This window comes from Ranitomeya variabilis, chromosome 4 (assembly GCF_051348905.1).
Source record: "Ranitomeya variabilis isolate aRanVar5 chromosome 4, aRanVar5.hap1, whole genome shotgun sequence".
NCBI lineage: Eukaryota > Metazoa > Chordata > Amphibia > Anura > Dendrobatidae > Ranitomeya > Ranitomeya variabilis.
The window spans coordinates 189,537,609-189,557,067 of NC_135235.1; the positions used below are offsets into that span (position 1 = coordinate 189,537,609).

The following is a 19,459-nucleotide window of genomic DNA, read 5'->3' on the forward strand; positions in this document are numbered from 1 at the left end:
GGTACTGTACAACCTAAATTTCTTCTGTCCGTTACTCTGATTTGCTCTTTGTCATCCTATTCTGTTATGGCATTTGTGGATTCAGGCGCTGCCCTGAATTTGATGGACTTAGAGTTTGCCAGGCGCTGTAGTTTTTTCTTGGAGCCCTTGCAGCATCCCATTCCTTTGAGGGGAATTGATGCTACGCCTTTGGCCAAGAATAAGCCTCAGTACTGGACCCAGTTGACCATGTGCATGGCTCCTGCGCATCAGGAGGATATTCGCTTTTTGGTGTTGTATAATCTGCATGATGTGGTCGTGTTGGGTTTGCCATGGCTGCAGGTCCATAATCCAGTATTGGATTGGAAATCAATGTCGGTGTCCAGTTGGGGTTGTCAAGGGGTACATGGGGATGTTTCATTATTGTCAATTTCTTCCTCCACTCCTTCTGAAGTCCCTGAGTTTTTGTCGGATTACCGGGATGTATTTGATGAGCCCAAGTCTAGTACTCTACCTCCTCATAGGGATTGTGATTGTGCTATTAATTTGATTCCTGGTAGCAAGTTCCCTAAGGGACGACTTTTCAATTTGTCTGTGCCAGAACACGCCGCTATGCGGAGTTATATAAAGGAGTCCTTGGAGAAAGGGCATATTCGCCTGTCGTCGTCACCATTGGGAGCAGGGTTCTTTTTTGTGGCCAAGAAGGATGGTTCTCTGAGACCTTGTATAGATTACCGCCTTCTTAATAAAATCACGGTCAAATTTCAGTACCCTTTGCCTCTACTGTCTGATTTATTTGCTCGGATTAAGGGGGCTAGTTGGTTCACCAAGATAGACCTTCGAGGGGCGTATAATCTCGTGCGTATTAAACAGGGCGATGAATGGAAAACAGCATTTAATACGCCCGAGGGTCATTTTGAGTACCTGGTGATGCCATTCGGCCTTTCTAATGCTCCCTCTGTGTTTCAGTCCTTTATGCATGACATCTTCTGAAAGTATCTGGATAGATTCATGATCGTATATTTGGATGATATTTTGGTCTTTTCGGATGATTGGGAGTCCCATGTGAAGCAGGTCAGAATGGTGTTCCAGGTCCTTCGTGCTAATTCCTTGTTTGTGAAGGGGTCTAAATGTCTCTTTGGAGTTCAGAAGGTTTCCTTTTTGGGCTTCATTTTTTCCCCTTCTACTATCGAGATGGATCCTGTTAAAATCCAAGCTATTTATGATTGGACTCGGCCTACATCTGTGAAGAGCCTTCAGAAATTTCTGGGCTTTGCCAATTTTTACCGTCGCTTCATCGCTAATTTTTCTAGTGTTGTTAAACCGTTGACTGATTTGACCAAGAAGGGTGCTGATGTGGTGAATTGGTCCTCTGCGGCCGTTGAGGCTTTTCAGGAGTTGAAACGTCGTTTCTCTTCGGCTCCTGTGTTGTGTCAGCCAGATGTTTCGCTCCCTTTTCAGGTCGAGGTTGATGCTTCTGAAATTGGAGCAGGGGCTGTTTTGTCTCAGAGAAGTTCTGATTGCTCTGTGATGAAGCCATGCGCTTTCTTTTCGAGAAAGTTTTCGCCTGCTGAGCGTAATTATGATGTTGGCAATCGGGAGTTGTTGGCTATGAAGTGGGCATTCGAGGAGTAGCGACATTGGCTTGAAGGAGCCAAGCATCGCGTGGTGGTCTTGACAGATCACAAGAATCTGACTTATCTCGAGTCTGCCAAGCGGTTGAATCCTAGACAGGCTCGTTGGTCGCTGTTTTTCTCCCGTTTCAATTTTGTGGTTTCGTACCTTCCGGGTTCTAAGAATGTGAAGGCTGATGCCCTTTCAAGGAGTTTTGTGCCTGATTCTCCTTGGGTTCCTGAGCCGGCTGGTATTCTCAGAGAGGGGGTAGTTCTGTCTGCCATCCCCCCTGATTTGCGGCGGGTGCTGAAGGAGTTCCAGGCTGATAGACCTGACCGTTGTCCAGCGGAGAAACTGTTTGTCCCTGATAGATGGACTAATAGAGTTATCTCTGAGGTTCATTGTTCGGTGTTGGCTGGTCATCCTGGGATTTTTGGTACCAGAGATTTGGTGGCTAGGTCCTTTTGGTGGCCTTCCTTGTCGCGGGATGTGCGTTCTTTTGTGCAGTCTTGTGGGACTTGTGCTCGGGCTAAGCCCTGCTGTTCTCATGCCAGTGGGTTACTTTTGCCCTTGCCGGTCCCGAAAAGGCCTTGGACGCATGTTTCCATGGATTTTATTTCTGATCTTCCTGTTTCTCAAAGGATGTCGGTCATCTGGGTGGTTTGCGATCACTTCTCTAAAATGGTCCATTTGGTACCCTTGCCTAAATTGCCTTCTTCCTCTGATTTGGTTCCATTATTTTTCCAACATATGGTTCGTTTGCATGGCATTCCGGAGAACATCGTGTCTGACAGAGGTTCCCAGTTTGTTTCAAGGTTTTGGCGGTCCTTTTGTGCTAAGATGGGCATTGATTTGTCTTTTTCTTCGGCTTTCCATCCTCAGACAAATGGTCAAACCGAACGAACCAATCAGACTTTGGAAACTTATCTGAGATGCTTTGTTTCTGCGGATCAGGATGATTGGGTGACCTTCTTGCCATTAGCTGAGTTCGCCCTTAACAATCGGGCCAGTTCGGCTCCTTTGGTTTCGCCTTTTTTTTGTAATTCTGGTTTTCATCCTCGTTTTTCTTCAGGGCAGGTTGAGCCTTCGGATTGTCCTGGTGTGGATTCTGTGGTGGACAGGTTGCAACAAATTTGGACTCATGTGGTGGACAATTTGACCTTGTCCCAAGAGAAGGCTCAACGTTTCGCTAACTGCCATTGCCGTGTTGGTCCCTGACTTCGTGTTGGGGATTTGGTTTGGTTATCATCTCGTTATGTTCCTATGAAGGTTTCTTCTCCTAAGTTTAAGCCTCGTTTCATTGGTCCTTATAAGATTTCTGAAATTCTTAATCCTGTATCATTTCGTTTGGCCCTTCCTGCTTCTTTTGCCATCCATAATGTGTTCCATAGGTCGTTGCTGCAGAGATATGTGGCGCCTATGGTTCCCTCTGTTGATCCTCCTGCTCCGGTGTAGGTCGAGGGGGAGTTGGAGTATGTGGTGGAGAAGATTTTGGATTCTCGTATTTCGAGACGAAAACTTCAGTACTTGGTCAAATGGAAAGGCTATGGTCAGGAGGATAATTCCTGGGTTGTTGCCTCTGATGTCCATGCTGCCGATTTAGTTCGTGCCTTTCATTTGGCTCGTCCTGATCGGCCTGGGGGCTCTGGTGAGGGTTCGGTGACCCCTCCTCAAGGGGGGGTACTGTTGTGAATTCCGCTCTCGAACTCACTCCTGTGGTCATGAATGGTACTTCGGTGAGTTCTGTCCGTGGACTCCCTCTGGTGGCTGTGAATGGAGCTGCTGGTTCTGAGATTCCTTCTCCAGCTGCCCTCGCTTAGGGCTAGGCTGGATTCTCTATTTAACTCCACTCAGATCGTTATTCCTTGCCAGCTGTCAATGTTCTAGTACTGGTTCAGATCTCTCCTGGATCTTTCTGAGGACCTGTCTACTTCAGCACAAGCTAAGTTCCTGTTAGTTCAATTGTTACATATGGTTTTTCTTGCTAAGTCCTAGTCCAGCTTGCTATCATGAAACTACCTGGCTAGCTGGAAGCTCTGGGGGTGCAGAGTGGCACCACCGCATCGTGAGTCGGTGCGGGGGTATTTTTTGCACACACTGCGTGGTTTTTGTAGCTTTTTGTGTTGACCGCAAAGATCCCTTTTCTATCCTCAATCTGTTTAGTTAGTCTGGCCTCTCTTTGCTAAAACCTATTTCATCCTGTGTTTGTGATTTCCTCTTATCTCACAGTCAATACTTGTGGGGGGCTGCGTTTACCTTTGGGGAAATTTCTCTGAGGCAAGTGAGGCTTTGTTTCCTTTCTTTAGGGGTAGTTAGCTCTTAGGCTGTGAAGAGTAGGGTTGAGCGACTTTCATTTTTTTAAGATCGAGTAGGGTTTTGGGAAACCCGATTTTGTCCAGAGTCGAGTCGAGTGCAGTCGGCCGATTATCGCTAAAAGTCGGGGATCGACCGAAACACGAAACCCAATGCAAGTCAATGGGGAAGCATAGTCGGCAGTGAGTGGAGGCCAGGAAAACACCTACAGTGCCCATTTTAATGCCAAAAACATCCATTCTTGTTTCTGAAGCTTGCCAATCTTAATTAACTGTATAATAATAGTTGGGCATAGGGAATTGGGGGAAAGTTGTGGGGGGAGTAGGGCTGGCTCAAGTTTTTCGTGGGCCCAGGAAATGCGGACTACGTCACGGCGGTGTTGCAGGGAAAGGTAAGTATTTAAACGTTGCAAGTGCTGTGATCCTGAGCAAGCAGGGGGGGGCCCACTCGTTCGCATTGGCACTGGCACAGGGCCCCTCAAAGTACGGCGGTGTGTTTGCATGGCGGGGGCGCCTCCCACCAGCAGCGACACTTTTGCGTACTCTGAGGGGCCCTGTGCCAGTGACGTCGCCAACGAGTATGCCCCCCCACCTGATGAAGGAACCTGCACTTTCATCTGCACCTTCCTCTTTGTCCCTGTGTAAGGTGGTATAACATGCGGGAAGGGGAACCTTACTTTCAGCAGGGTCAGATTCTGGCTGTGTAGAGTACAAGGGGAATGTAGTGGTCTAGGTCAATGTACCAGCAGACTCATCTAGCAGTGGCTGGGCAATGGGCAGGATGAGGAGGAAACAGATATAGGGCCAAAGAATAAAGTAGGCTAAATGCAGTTCAAAATTGGTAACAGGACTAAACAGGCGGCATTGCTTTGTTCAGTGGAGTAGCAAACCCAAGAGCAGCAGACACTGTTTCAAGGGCCTAACCACACTAGTAGGCCAAATGCAGTTTAATATCTGATAGTATAGGGCGAAAGCCAGAAGGTTGAAGCTCAGCTTTATTTAGTTGAGGACAACACCAGGCAGGGGCACACAGACAGACACCTTTAGTAGGCCGGAAAAGCCTATTGCATTTTTTAAAATGGTAATTTGGAGCAGAAGGTTGAAGCTCAGCTTTATTTAGTTGAGGGCAACACCAGGGAGGGGCAGAAGCCGTTAGTAGGCCCTAACCACCATTTTTTTTTTTTAAAAACCACTTAATGAGAGCCGGAAGGTTGAAGCTCAGCTTTATTTAGTTGAGGACAACACCAGGCAGGGGCACACAGACAGACACCTTTAGTAGGCCGGAAAAGCCTATTGCATTTTTTAAAATGGTAATTTGGAGCAGAAGGTTGAAGCTCAGCTTTATTTAGTTGAGGACAACACCAGGCAGGGGCACACAGACAGACACCTTTAGTAGGCCGGAAAAGCCTATTGCATTTTTTAAAATGGTAATTTGGAGCAGAAGGTTGAAGCTCAGCTTTATTTAGTTGAGGACAACACCAGGCAGGGGCACACAGACAGACACCTTTAGTAGGCCGGAAAAGCCTATTGCATTTTTTAAAATGGTAATTTGGAGCAGAAGGTTGAAGCTCAGCTTTATTTAGTTGAGGACAACACCAGGCAGGGGAACACAGACAGACACCTTTAGTAGGCCGGAAAAGCCTATTGCATTTTTTAAAATGGTAATTTGGAGCAGAAGGTTGAAGCTCAGCTTTATTTAGTTGAGGACAACACCAGGCAGGGGAACACAGACAGACACCTTTAGTAGGCCGGAAAAGCCTATTGCATTTTTTAAAATGGTAATTTGGAGCAGAAGGTTGAAGCTCAGCTTTATTTAGTTGAGGACAACACCAGGCAGGGGAACACAGACAGACACCTTTAGTAGGCCGGAAAAGCCTATTGCATTTTTTAAAATGGTAATTTGGAGCAGAAGGTTGAAGCTCAGCTTTATTTAGTTGAGGACAACACCAGGCAGGGGAACACAGACAGACACCTTTAGTAGGCCGGAAAAGCCTATTGCATTTTTTAAAATGGTAATTTGGAGCAGAAGGTTGAAGCTCAGCTATATTTAGTTGAGGACAACACCAGGCAGGGGCACACAGACAGACACCTTTAGTAGGCCGGAAAAGCCTATTGCATTTTTTAAAATGGTAATTTGGAGCAGAAGGTTGAAGCTCAGCTTTATTTAGTTGAGGGCAACACCAGGGAGGGGCAGAAGCCGTTAGTAGGCCCTAACCACCATTTTTTTTTTTTAAAACCACTTAATGAGAGCCGGAAGGTTGAAGCTCAGCTTTATTTAGTTGAGGACAACACCAGGCAGGGGCACACAGACAGACACCTTTAGTAGGCCGGAAAAGCCTATTGCATTTTTTAAAATGGTAATTTGGAGCAGAAGGTTGAAGCTCAGCTTTATTTAGTTGAGGACAACACCAGGCAGGGGCACACAGACAGACACCTTTAGTAGGCCGGAAAAGCCTATTGCATTTTTTAAAATGGTAATTTGGAGCAGAAGGTTGAAGCTCAGCTTTATTTAGTTGAGGGCAACACCAGGGAGGGGCAGAAGCCGTTAGTAGGCCCTAACCACCATTTTTTTTTTTTAAAACCACTTAATGAGAGCCGGAAGGTTGAAGCTCAGCTTTATTTAGTTGAGGGCAACACCAGGGAGGGGCAGAAGCCGTTAGTAGGCCCTAACCAAAGTTGAAGGCCAAATGCAGTTTAATTTCTGATACTATAGGCCGAAAGCCAGAAGGTGGAAGCTCCAATTTAGACAGTGGAGGACAATTTGAATTAGGGACTGCAGACAGACTTAGTAGGCTGTCCCCTGTGGACCATGCATCCACCACATTAACCCATTGCGCCGTAATGGACACGTAATCTTCCGTGGCCATGCCTACAGGTCCATGCGTCTGTTGTCAGGTGCACCTTTGTACTCACAGATTGCCAGAGTGCATGGACAATGCGGTCTTCTACATGCTGGTGGAGGGTTGGGATGGCTTTTCTCGCAAAAGAAGTGTCGACTGGTTAGCTTGTAGCGTGGTACAGCGTAGTCCATCATGGCCTTATTAATAGTAAATAAAATATATAACTAGGCTCTATGAACTTTTAAATAGGTTCCAGGGGTACACGGGCAGCATTGGTGTGGTCAGTGGAGGAGTATTGCAAGTAGGGGCTGCAGACAGGCTATCAAAGGCCTAAAATACCAAACAGTAGGCACTCATGGCAGTTTTACATCGGTTACATGGATACACAGGCAGGCACTCCAGGCAGCATTGTGGTCAGTGGAGGAGTATTGCAAGTAGGGGCCGCAGACAGGCTATCAAAGGCCTAAAATAACAAACAGTAGGCAGTCATGGCAGTTTTACATCGGTTACATGGATACACAGGCAGGCACTCCAGGCAGCATTGTGGTCAGTGGAGGAGTATTGCAAGTAGGGGCCGCAGACAGGCTATCAAAGGCCTAAAATAACAAACAGTAGGCAGTCATGGCAGTTTTACATCGGTTACATGGATACACAGGCAGGCACTCCAGGCAGCATTGTGGTCAGTGGAGGAGTATTGCAAGTAGGGGCCGCAGACAGGCTATCAAAGGCCTAAAATAACAAACAGTAGGCAGTCATGGCAGTTTTACATCGGTTACATGGATACACAGGCAGCTAGGTGGTGAGTGGAGGAGTATTTAAAGTAAGGACCGCAGACAGGCTATCAAAGGCCTAACATAACAAACAATAGGCTCATGGCAGTTTTACAGCGGTTACATGGATAGACGGGCAGGCAGCTTGGTGGTGAGTGGAGGAGTATTTAAAGTAGGGACCGCAGACAGGCTATCAAAGGCCTAACATAACAAACAATAGGCTCATGGCAGTTTTACAGCGGTTACATGGATACACGGGCAGGCAGCTTGGTGGTGAGTGGAGGAGTATTTAAAGTAGGGACCGCAGACAGGCTTCAAAGGCCTAACATAAGAAAATGGGCTGGCTGTAGGCACTTTATAATTGGTTCCAGGGGTACACGGGCAGCAGTGGTCTGGCCAGTGGAGGACTAGTGGAAGGAGGGACCGCAGACAGGCTTCAAAGGCCTAAAATAAAAAAATGGGCTGGCTGTAGGCACTTTATAATTGGTTCCAGGGGTACACGGGCAGCAGTGGTCTGGCCAGTGGAGGACTAGTGGAAGGAGGGACCGCAGACAGGCTTCAAAGGCCTAACATAAAAAAATGGGCTGGCTGTAGGCACTTTATAATTGGTTCCAGGGGTACACGGGCAGCAGTGGTCTGGCCAGTGGAGGACTAGTGGAAGGAGGGACCGCAGACAGGCTTCAAAGGCCTAACATAAAAAAATGGGCTGGCTGTAGGCACTTTATAATTGGTTCCAGGGGTACACGGGCAGCAGTGGTCTGGTCAGTGGAGGACTAGTGGAAGGAGGGACCGCAGACAGGCTTCAAAGGCCTAACATAAAAAAATGGGCTGGCTGTAGGCACTTTATAATTGGTTCCAGGGGTACACGGGCAGCAGTGGTCTGGCCAGTGGAGGACTAGTGGAAGGAGGGACCGCAGACAGGCTTCAAAGGCCTAACATAAAAAAATGGGCTGGCTGTAGGCACTTTATAATTGGTTCCAGGGGTACACGGGCAGCAGTGGTCTGGCCAGTGGAGGACTAGTGGAAGGAGGGACCGCAGACAGGCTTCAAAGGCCTAACATAAAAAAATGGGCTGGCTGTAGGCACTTTATAATTGGTTCCAGGGGTACACGGGCAGCAGTGGTCTGGCCAGTGGAGGACTAGTGGAAGGAGGGACCGCAGACAGGCTTCAAAGGCCTAACATAAAAAAATGGGCTGGCTGTAGGCACTTTATAATTGGTTCCAGGGGTACACGGGCAGCAGTGGTCTGGTCAGTGGAGGACTAGTGGAAGGAGGGACCGCAGACAGGCTTCAAAGGCCTAACATAAAAAAATGGGCTGGCTGTAGGCACTTTATAATTGGTTCCAGGGGTACACGGGCAGCAGTGGTCTGGCCAGTGGAGGACTAGTAGAAGGAGGGACCGCAGACAGGCTTCAAAGGCCTAACATAAAAAAATGGGCTGGCTGTAGGCACTTTATAATTGGTTCCAGGGGTACACGGGCAGCAGTGGTCTGGTCAGTGGAGGACTAGTGGAAGGAGGGACCGCAGACAGGCTTCAAAGGCCTAAAATAACAAACAATAGGCTCATGGCAGTTTTACAGCGGTTACATGGATACACGGGCAGCTTGGTGGTGAGTGGAGGAGTAGTGCAAGGAGTGTCTGTCCCAGTACTCCCAAAATATAAATAGATGTTAATGTCTCGCAAAACAACCAAAACAAAAAAAAAGGTGGCATACTTAGGTACAGGGGTGGGCTCATCTACTGAGTTTCTGACATAGTAATTTGGCAGTAACTATTTAATGGTGCCAATATAGGACACAGACACAGACTACTTTAAGTTGCATCATAGATGTCTACAAATTTGTATTGTCAGTGCCAGACATTGAATGATGTCAGCGAATAGACTAAAGATTGGTGGAGCTGTGCGACATAATTTTGCACGTGGTAGAGCACATTTTGAGCTGGGGTAGGGGGGAACTCTCTTGAGGCCGGCGGGACCGCCCCAGGGCCCCTCATGTTACAACGGTGTGTCTGACGTTGGGTGCGCACCACCACCGCCAGAGACACTACATTGTACTATGAGGGACCCAGTAGCAATGCCGTCAACCAAAAGCGAGCACACCCACCTCTTCAGACAAACAGCAGTCTCACGGGTGCTTGCGCCAAGTCGCGATACCACGGCCCCGTGTGGGGAGTTTTGCCATTTAGGGAGGTGTAAACATGTCGTATGCTGTACAATCAGCTGCAGCAAATTAGACATTAGAAAAGTAATTCACAGGCAAGAGCTTTTCATAGGAAAGCTAGGTGTTTGCCGGGCAAGGTGGGGCAAAAGATTTCGAAATCCAGTTGTGGTTCATTTTAATGAATGTTAGATCGTCAACATTTTGGGTAGCCAGACGAGTCCTTTTTTCGGTTAATATTGAACCTGCAGCACTGAATACTCTTTCTGATAGGACACTTGCTGCCGGGCAAGCAAGCTCCTGCAATGCATATTCTGCCAATTCTGGCCAGGTGTCTAATTTGGAGGCCCAGTAATCAAATGGGAATGACGGTTGAGGGAGAACATCGATAAGGGATGAAAAATAGTTAGTAACCATACTGGACAAATGTTGTCTCCTGTCACTTTCAATTGATGCAGCAGTACCTGTCCTGTCTGCGGTCATAGCAAAATCACTCCACAACCTGGTCAGAAAACCCCTCTGTCCAACGCCACTTCTGATGTGTGCACCCCTAACACTCCTAGTCTGCTGCCCCCTGGAGCTCGTGTGAGAACGATCACGTGCGCTGTGTGCTGGGAATGCCTGAAGCAAACGGTCAACAAGAGTTGATTGTTTGGTTGCTAATATTAGTTCCAAGTTCTCATGTGGCATAATATTTTGCAATTTGCCTTTATAGCGTGGATCAAGGAGGCAGGCCAACCAGTAATCGTCATCGTTCATCATTTTCGTAATGCGTGTGTCCCTTTTTAGGATACGTAAGGCATAATCCGCCATGTGGGCCAAAGTTCCAGTTGTCAAATCTCCGGTTGTGATTGGTTGAGGGGCAGTTGCAGGCAAATCTACGTCACTTGTGTCCCTCAAAAAACCAGAACCCGGCCGTGACACGCAACCAATTTCCTGTGCCCCCGGGAAAGGTTCGGCATTAAAAATATACTCATCCCCATCATCCTCCTCGTCCTCCACCTCCTCTTCGCCCGCTACCTCGTCCTGTACACTGCCCTGACCAGACAATGGCTGACTGTCATCAAGGCTTTCCTCTTCCTCTGGTGCAGACGCCTGCTCCTTTATGTGCGTCAAACTTTGCATCAGCAGACGCATTAGGGGGATGCTCATGCTTATTACGGCGTTGTCTGCACTAACCAGCCGTGTGCATTCCTCAAAACACTGAAGGACTTGACACATGTCTTGTATCTTAGACCACTGCACACCTGACAACTCCATGTCTGCCATCCTACTGCCTGCCCGTGTATCCTCCCACAAATAAATAACAGCACGCCTCTGTTCGCACAGTCTCTGAAGCATGTGCAGTGTTGAGTTCCACCTTGTTGCAACGTCTATGATTAGGCGATGCTGGGGAAGGTTCAAAGACCGCTGATAGGTCTGCATACGGCTGGCGTGTACAGGTGAACGTCGGATATGTGAGCAAAGTGCACGCACTTTGAGGAGCAGGTCGGAGAACCCAGGATAAGTTTTCAATAAGCACTGCACCACCAGGTTTAAGGTGTGAGCCAGGCAAGGAATGTGTTTCAGTTGGGAAAGGGAGATGGCAGCCATGAAATTCCTTCCGTTATCACTCACTACCTTGCCTGCCTCAAGATCTACTGTGCCCAGCCACGACTGCGTTTCTTGTTGCAAGAACTCGGACAGAACTTCCGCGGTGTGTCTGTTGTCGCCCAAGCACTTCATAGCCAATACAGCCTGCTGACGCTTGGCAGTAGCTGGCCCATAATGGGACAACTGGTGTGCAACAGTGTCATCTGCCGATGGAGTGGTTGGCAGACTGCGTTCTGTGGAAGAGCTGTAGCTTCTGCAGGAGGACGAGGAGGAGGAGGAGGAGGGGGTGCGAACGCCTACAGCCAACTGTTTCCTAGACCGTGGGCTGGGCACAACTGTCCCTAAATTGATGTCGCCTGTGGACCCTGCATCCACCACATTCACCCAGTGTGCCGTGATGGACACATAACGTCCCTGGCCATGCCTACTGGTCCATGCATCTGTAGTCAGGTGCACCTTTGTACTCACAGATTGCCTGAGTGCATGGACGATGCGCTGTTTAACATGCTGGTGCAGGGCTGGGATGGCTTTTCTGGAAAAAAAGTGTCGACTGGGTAGCTCGTATCGTGGTTCAGCGTACTCCATCAGGGCTTTGAAAGCTTCGCTTTCAACTAACCGGTAGGGCATCATCTCTAACGAGATTAGTCTAGCTATGTGGGCGTTAAAACACTGTGTACGCGGATGCGAGGATAAGTACTTCCTTTTTCTAACCAGAGTCTCATGTAGGGTGAGCTGGACTGGAGAGCTGGAGATCGTGGAACTTTCGGGTGTGCCGGTGTACATGGCAGACTGAGAGACGGTTGGAGACGGTATTGTTTCCGCCGGTGCCCTAGATGCAATATTTCCTCCTACAAAACTGGTGATTCCCTGACCCTGACTGCTTTTGGCTGGCAAAGAAACCTGCACAGATACTGCCGGTGGTGCGGAAAATGGTGGCCTTACAGTGACGGAAGGGATGTTGCGTTGCTGACTAGCTTCATTGGCCGAGGGTGCTACAACCTTGAGGGACGTTTGGTAGTTAGTCCAGGCTTGAAAATGCATGGTGGTTAAGTGTCTATGCATGCAACTAGTATTTAGACTTTTCAGATTCTGACCTCTGCTTAAGCTAGTTGAACATTTTTGACAGATGACTTTGCGCTGATCAGTTGGATGTTGTTTAAAAAAATGCCAGACTGCACTCTTCCTAGACTCGGATCCCTTTTCAGGGATTGCAGACTGAGCTTTAACCGGATGGCAACGCTGTGCTCCAACAGGTTTTGGCTTTGACACGCGTTTTGGGCCAGATACGGGCCCGGCAGATGGAACCTGTTGCGATGTTGATGCCTGCTGCGGCCCCTCCTCCACCTCCGCTTCTGAACTACTGCCGCCTGCACCCTGTTCCCCCAATGGCTGCCAATCGGCTCCTCTTCGAGCTCGTGTGCAACTTCGTCTGTGTCACTGTGTCGGTCGGTGGTATAGCGTTCGTGGCGGGGCAACATAGTCTCATCAGGGTCTGATTGTGGATCTGTACCCTGAGAGGGCAATGTGGTGGTCTGAGTCAAAGGAGCAGCATAGTACTCTGGCTGTGGCTGTGCATCAGTGCACTCCATGTCAGAATATACTTGTAATGGGCATGGCCTGTTAAATGTTTCACTTTCTAAGCCAGGGACGGTATGTGTAAAGAGCTCCATGGAGTGACCCGTTGTGTCGCCTGCTGCATCCTTCTCTCTTGTTGTAGTTTTTGCTGAGGAGGACAAGGAAGCGACTTGTCCCTGACCGTGAACATCCACAAGCGACGCGCTGCTTTTACATTTACCAGTTTCGGAAGAGGAGGCAAAAGAGCTAGAGGCTGAGTCTGCAATGTAAGCCAAAACTTGCTGTTGCTGCTCCGCCTTTAAAAGCGGTTTTCCTACTCCCAGAAAAGAGAGCGTTCGAGGCCTTGTGTAGCCTGACGACGAAACTGGCTCCACAGCTCCAGACTTAGGTGGAATATTTTTATCCCCACGACCACCTGATGCTCCACTACCACTACCATCATTACCAGCTGACAATGAACGCCCACGACGACCTCTTGCACCAGACTTCCTCATTGTTTTAAAATCTTAACCAAAGTAACTTTATTTGTTGCTGTCAAACAACTTACACGGTGAGCTATAACTTCAGTATGATTTCAATATCCCTTAACAGGTTGGTGAGACCACAAGGAAAATCAGGCACAATGTTACACACTCTGTTTTCTGTGGCACAAAATCACAGAGATGACACACACGCAGGACTGTCACTCAAGCACTAATGTCAATATTAATCTCCCACCTAATTTATTTATTTTTTTTTCTCAGGGAGACTTTAGAAACCAAATAATATTAAAAAAAAAAAAAAAAAAAAAGGCTTTCTATGGCCCACAATTAGAGAGAGAGAGGTGGCACACCCAGGAGTCAAGACTGGCGCACAAGCTGAAAGGGCAATATTACTCTCCCACTGTTTTTTTAAGTTTTTTTTTTATTTCAGGGAGACTTTAGAAACCAAATAATATTAAAAAAAACAAAAAAAAAAATAGCCTTTCTATGGCCCACTGAATGAGAGAGAGAGGTGGCACACCCAGGAGTCAAGACTGGCACACAAGCTGAAAGGGCAATATTACTCTCCCACTGTTTTTTTATGTATTTTTTGTTTTTTAAGGGAGACTTTAGAAACCCAATAATATTTTTTAAAAAAAATAAATAGGCTTTCTATGGCCCACTGAATGAGAGGGAGAGAGGTGGCACACCCAGGAGTCAAGACTGGCACACAAGCTGAAAGGGCAATATTACTCTCCCACTGTTTTTTTAGGTTTTTTTTTTTTTTTTTTCAGGGAGACTTTAGAAACCAAATAATATTAAAAAAACAAAAAAAAAAAATAGCCTTTCTATGGCCCACTGAATGAGAGAGAGAGGTGGCACACCCAGGAGTCAAGACTGGCACACAAGCTGAAAGGGCAATATTACTCTCCCACGGTTTTTTTATGTTTTTTTTTTTTTTTTCAGGGAGACTTTAGAAACCAAATAATAAGAAAAAAAATAAATAAATAAATAGGCTTTCTATAGCCCACTGAATGAGAGATAGCACACACAGCAGTGGCACACAAGCCCTGACTGAGGCCAATATTTTTCTCCCACTGATTGATGTAGTGTTTTTGTGTTGAGGTAGATTTTAGAACACAAATCAAGGAAAAAAAAAAAAAATGCTTTCTATGGCCCACTGAATGAGAGAGAGGTGGCACACCCAGGAGTCAAGACTGGCACACAAGCTGAAAGGGCAATATTACTTTCCCACTGTTTTTTATGTATTTTTTGTTTTTTAAGGGAGACTTTAGAAACCCAATAATATTTAAAAAAAAAAATAAATAGGCTTTCTATGGCCCACTGAATGAGAGGGAGAGAGGTGGCACACCCAGGAGTCAAGACTGGCACACAAGCTGAAAGGGCAATATTACTCTCCCACTGTTTTTTTATGTTTTTTTTTTTTTTTTAAGGGAGACTTTAGAAACCCAATAATATTTAAAAAAAAAAATAAATAGGCTTTCTATGGCCCACTGAATGAGAGGGAGAGAGGTGGCACACCCAGGAGTCAAGACTGGCACACAAGCTGAAAGGGCAATATTACTCTCCCACTGTTTTTTTATGTTTTTTTTTTTTTTTCAGGGAGACTTTAGAAACCAAATAATAAGAAAAAAAATAAATAAATAAATAGGCTTTCTATAGCCCACTGAATGAGAGATAGCACACACAGCAGTGGCACACAAGCCCTGACTGAGGCCAATATTTTTCTCCCACTGATTGATGTAGTGTTTTTGTGTTGAGGTAGATTTTAGAACACAAATCAAGGAAAAAAAAAAAAATGCTTTCTATGGCCCACTGAATGAGAGAGAGGTGGCACACCCAGGAGTCAAGACTGGCACACAAGCTGAAAGGGCAATATTACTCTCCCACTGTTTTTTTATGCATTTTTTGTTTTTTAAGGGAGACTTTAGAAACCCAATAATATTTAAAAAAAAAAAAAAATAGCCTTTCTATGGCCCACTGAATGAGAGGGAGAGAGGTGGCACACCCAGGAGTCAAGACTGGCACACAAGCTGAAAGGGCAATATTACTCTCCCACTGTTTTTTTATGTTTTTTTTTTTTTTAAGGGAGACTTTAGAAACCCAATAATATTTAAAAAAAAAAATAAATAGGCTTTCTATGGCCCACTGAATGAGAGGGAGAGAGGTGGCACACCCAGGAGTCAAGACTGGCACACAAGCTGAAAGGGCAATATTACTCTCCCACTGTTTTTTTATGTTTTTTTTTTTTTTTCAGGGAGACTTTAGAAACCAAATAATAAGAAAAAAAATAAATAAATAAATAAATAGGCTTTCTATAGCCCACTGAATGAGAGATAGCACACACAGCAGTGGCACACAAGCCCTGACTGAGGCCAATATTTTTCTCCCACTGATTGATGTAGTGTTTTTGTGTTGAGGTAGATTTTAGAACACAAATCAAGGAAAAAAAAAAAAATGCTTTCTATGGCCCACTGAATGAGAGAGAGGTGGCACACCCAGGAGTCAAGACTGGCACACAAGCTGAAAGGGCAATATTACTCTCCCACTGTTTTTTTTATGTATTTTTTGTTTTTTAAGGGAGACTTTAGAAACCCAATAATATTTAAAAAAAAAAAAAAAAATAGGCTTTCTATGGCCCACTGAATGAGAGGGAGAGAGGTGGCACACCCAGGAGTCAAGACTGGCACACAAGCTGAAAGGGCAATATTACTCTCCCACTGTTTTTTTATGTTTTTTTTTTTTTTTAAGGGAGACTTTAGAAACCCAATAATATTTAAAAAAATAAATAAATAGGCTTTCTATGGCCCACTGAATGAGAGGGAGAGAGGTGGCACACCCAGGAGTCAAGACTGGCACACAAGCTGAAAGGGCAATATTACTCTCCCACTGTTTTTTTAGGTTTTTGTTTTTTTTTTAAGGGAGACTTTAGAAACCCAATAATATTTAAAAAAATAAATAAATAGGCTTTCTATGGCCCACTGAATGAGAGGGAGAGAGGTGGCACACCCAGGAGTCAAGACTGGCACACAAGCTGAAAGGGCAATATTACTCTCCCACTGTTTTTTTAGGTTTTTTTTTTTTTTTTTCAGGGAGACTTTAGAAACCAAATAATATTAAAAAAAAAAAAAATAATAAATAGGCTTTCTATAGCCCACTGAATGAGAGATAGCACACACAGCAGTGGCACACAAGCCCTGACTGAGGCCAATATTTTTCTCCCACTGATTGATGTAGTGTTTTTGTGTTGAGGTAGAATTTAGAACACAAATCACGGAAAAAATAAATAGGCTTTCTATGGCCCACAATTAGAGAGAGGTGGCACACCCAGGAGTCAAGACTGGCACACAAGCTGAAAGGGCAATATTACTCTCCCACTGTTTTTTTAGGTATTTTTTTTTTTTTCAGGGAGACTTTAGAAACCAAATAATATTAAAAAAAAAAAATAAATAAATAGGCTTTCTATAGCCCACTGAATGAGAGATAGCACACACAGCAGTGGCACACAAGCCCTGACTGAGGCCAATATTTTTCTCCCACTGATTGATGTAGTGTTTTTGTGTTGAGGTAGAATTTAGAACACAAATCACGGAAAAAATAAATAGGCTTTCTATGGCCCACTCAGTGAGAGATGGCACACACAGGGATGGCACTGTAGCAGAAATGCCAATCTTAATCTCCCACAAAAAAAACAAAAAAAAAACAGGGACTGTCCTACAATTACTATCTCCCTGCAGTAATCTAAGCCAGGTATGGCAGGCAGCAATAGGAGTGGACTGATGCACAAATTAAATAAAAAGTGTGGACAAACAAAAAAGATAGCTGTGCAGAAAGGAAGGAACAAGAGGATATGTGCTTTGAAAAAAGCAGTTGGTTTCCACAGTGGCGTACACACAGCAATACAGCTATCACGGAGCCTTCTAGGGCAGCCCAATGAGCTACAGCGCTGAGGGGAAAAAAAATAAAAAATAGCTTCCACAGTCCCTGCACACCGAAGGTGGTGTTGGACAGTGGAAATCGCTGCAGCACAAGCGGTTTGGTGGTTAGTGGACCCTGCCTAACGCTCTCCCTGCTTCTGACGAAGCGGCAGCAACCTGTCCCTAAGCTCAGATCAGCAGCAGTAAGATGGCGGTCGGCGGGAACGCCCCTTTATAGCCCCTGTGACGCCGCAGACAGCAAGCCAATCACTGCAATGCCCTTCTCTAAGATGGTGGGGACCAGGATCTATGTCATCACGCTGCCCACACTCTGCGTTCACCTTCATTGGCTGAGAAATGGCACTTTTCGCGTCATTGAAACGCGACTTTGGCGCGAAAGTCGCGTACCGCATGGCCGACAAGCACAGGGGTCGGATCGGGTTTCATGAGACGCCGACTTAGCCAAAAGTCGGCGACTTTTGAAAATGATCGACCCGTTTAGCTCAACCCTAGTGAAGAGGCGTCTAGGCAGAGTCAGGCACGCTCCACGGCTATTTCTAGTTGTGTTGATAGGAGTAGGATTTGCGGTCAGCAGAGTTCCCATTTCCCCAGAGCTCGTCCTGATTCCGTGTTTAACTATCAGGTCATTCATGGTGCACCTAACCACCAGGTCCATAACATTGTAGTCCCATCTGACGATGCCTGCACACACGCACAGACCCCCGGCAGCCCACACAGAGCCCCGGCAGCCCACACAGAGCCCCGGCAGGTATGCATAGAGCCCCGGCAGGCACACACAGAGCCCCGACAGCCCACACAGTGCCCCGCCAGCCCACACAGAGCCCCGGCAGCCTGCACAGACCCCCGGCAGCCCGCACAGAGCCCCAGCAGGCCCACACAGAGCCCCGGCAGGCCCGCACAGAGCCCCGGCAGACCCGCACAGAGGCCCGGCAGGCCCACACAGAGCCCCGGCAGACCCGCACAGAGCCCCGGCAGCCCGCACAGAGCCCCGGCAGCCCACAGAGAGCCCTGGCAGGCACGCACAGAGCCCCGGCAGGCCCACACAGAGCCCCGGCCGGCCCGCACAGAGCCCCGGCAGACCCGCACAGAGCCCTGGCTGCCCGCACAGAGCCCCAGCAGCCCACAGAGAGCCCCGTCAGGCACGCACAGAGCTCCAGCAGGCATGCACAGAGCCCTGGCAGGCACGCACAGAGCCCCGGAAGGCACGCACAGGCCCCGCCTGCCCACACAGACCCCGCCCACACACACGCGGTCTCCACCCACGCACCGCCCACACTCCATTATAGTGCATAATTGCACTATAGGAACTTCCGATTCCGGTATCCGATATCGCAAAAATATCGGAAATCGGTATTGGAATTCCGGTACAGCGAATATCGGCTGATACCCGATATTTGCAGTATCGGAATGCTCAACACTAGTCCTAACAAAATAAATATGTTTAAAAAATTGTGCTGATGTAAATTAGACATATTTGTTACGGTAACTATTTTGTTTGATATGACTCTCTGATTTAAGGACATAAAAATGTAAAGTTTGAAAACTGCGAACTTTTCAAAATTTTGCCAACTTTCTGATTATTTTAAAAATAAACGCAAGTCATACCAAAGAAGTTTTACAACTATCACAAAGTAAAATATGTCACGAGGCAACATTCTCATTATTAGTGGAATCTGTTGAAGCGTTCCAGAATTGTAAAATTTGGCCTGATCATGAATGTGAAGGAGTTGAAGGAGTTAAAGAGTCAAAAGATCAAAAGTTATTACATTTGTTATCACGCAAGTCACATTGGGGGAATGAATTATTTTCATGGATGAATTATCTCAAAAACTGGAACCAATTCAGCAAAAGTAATGGGATTTTTTAATTCACCACCCTCAAAATACCCTAAAATTCAAAAAACCTTGGCACCTGACAAAACTTTTTTTGTAGATCTGTGTTATACTGTATATCTAATGTCATTCTATCATCTATCTATATCTTTATATATGATTGCTTTATTATTTTTTGGCATCTAGTTTTAAGTTTACATAGAGTATTATAGTATGTACAGTATATGATGTAAAAAATTATGTTAAAAAAGTGTTGCATACAGATTTCATACGCATGTCATACAGATCGCATACGGATCCAAGCTGAGAAAATAATGCTCACACTCACATTACACTCGCATGACAAAAAGGTAAACCATACAGAT

General features: G+C 46.3%; 1 protein-coding gene across 1 annotated transcript in view; it reads left to right on the top strand.

Annotated features, from left to right (window-relative positions):
* The window catches only part of LOC143770159 (beta-2-glycoprotein 1-like), a 129,534-nt gene that overhangs the window by 45,967 nt on the left and 64,108 nt on the right, over positions 1 to 19,459 (top strand). The window lies entirely within an intron of this gene.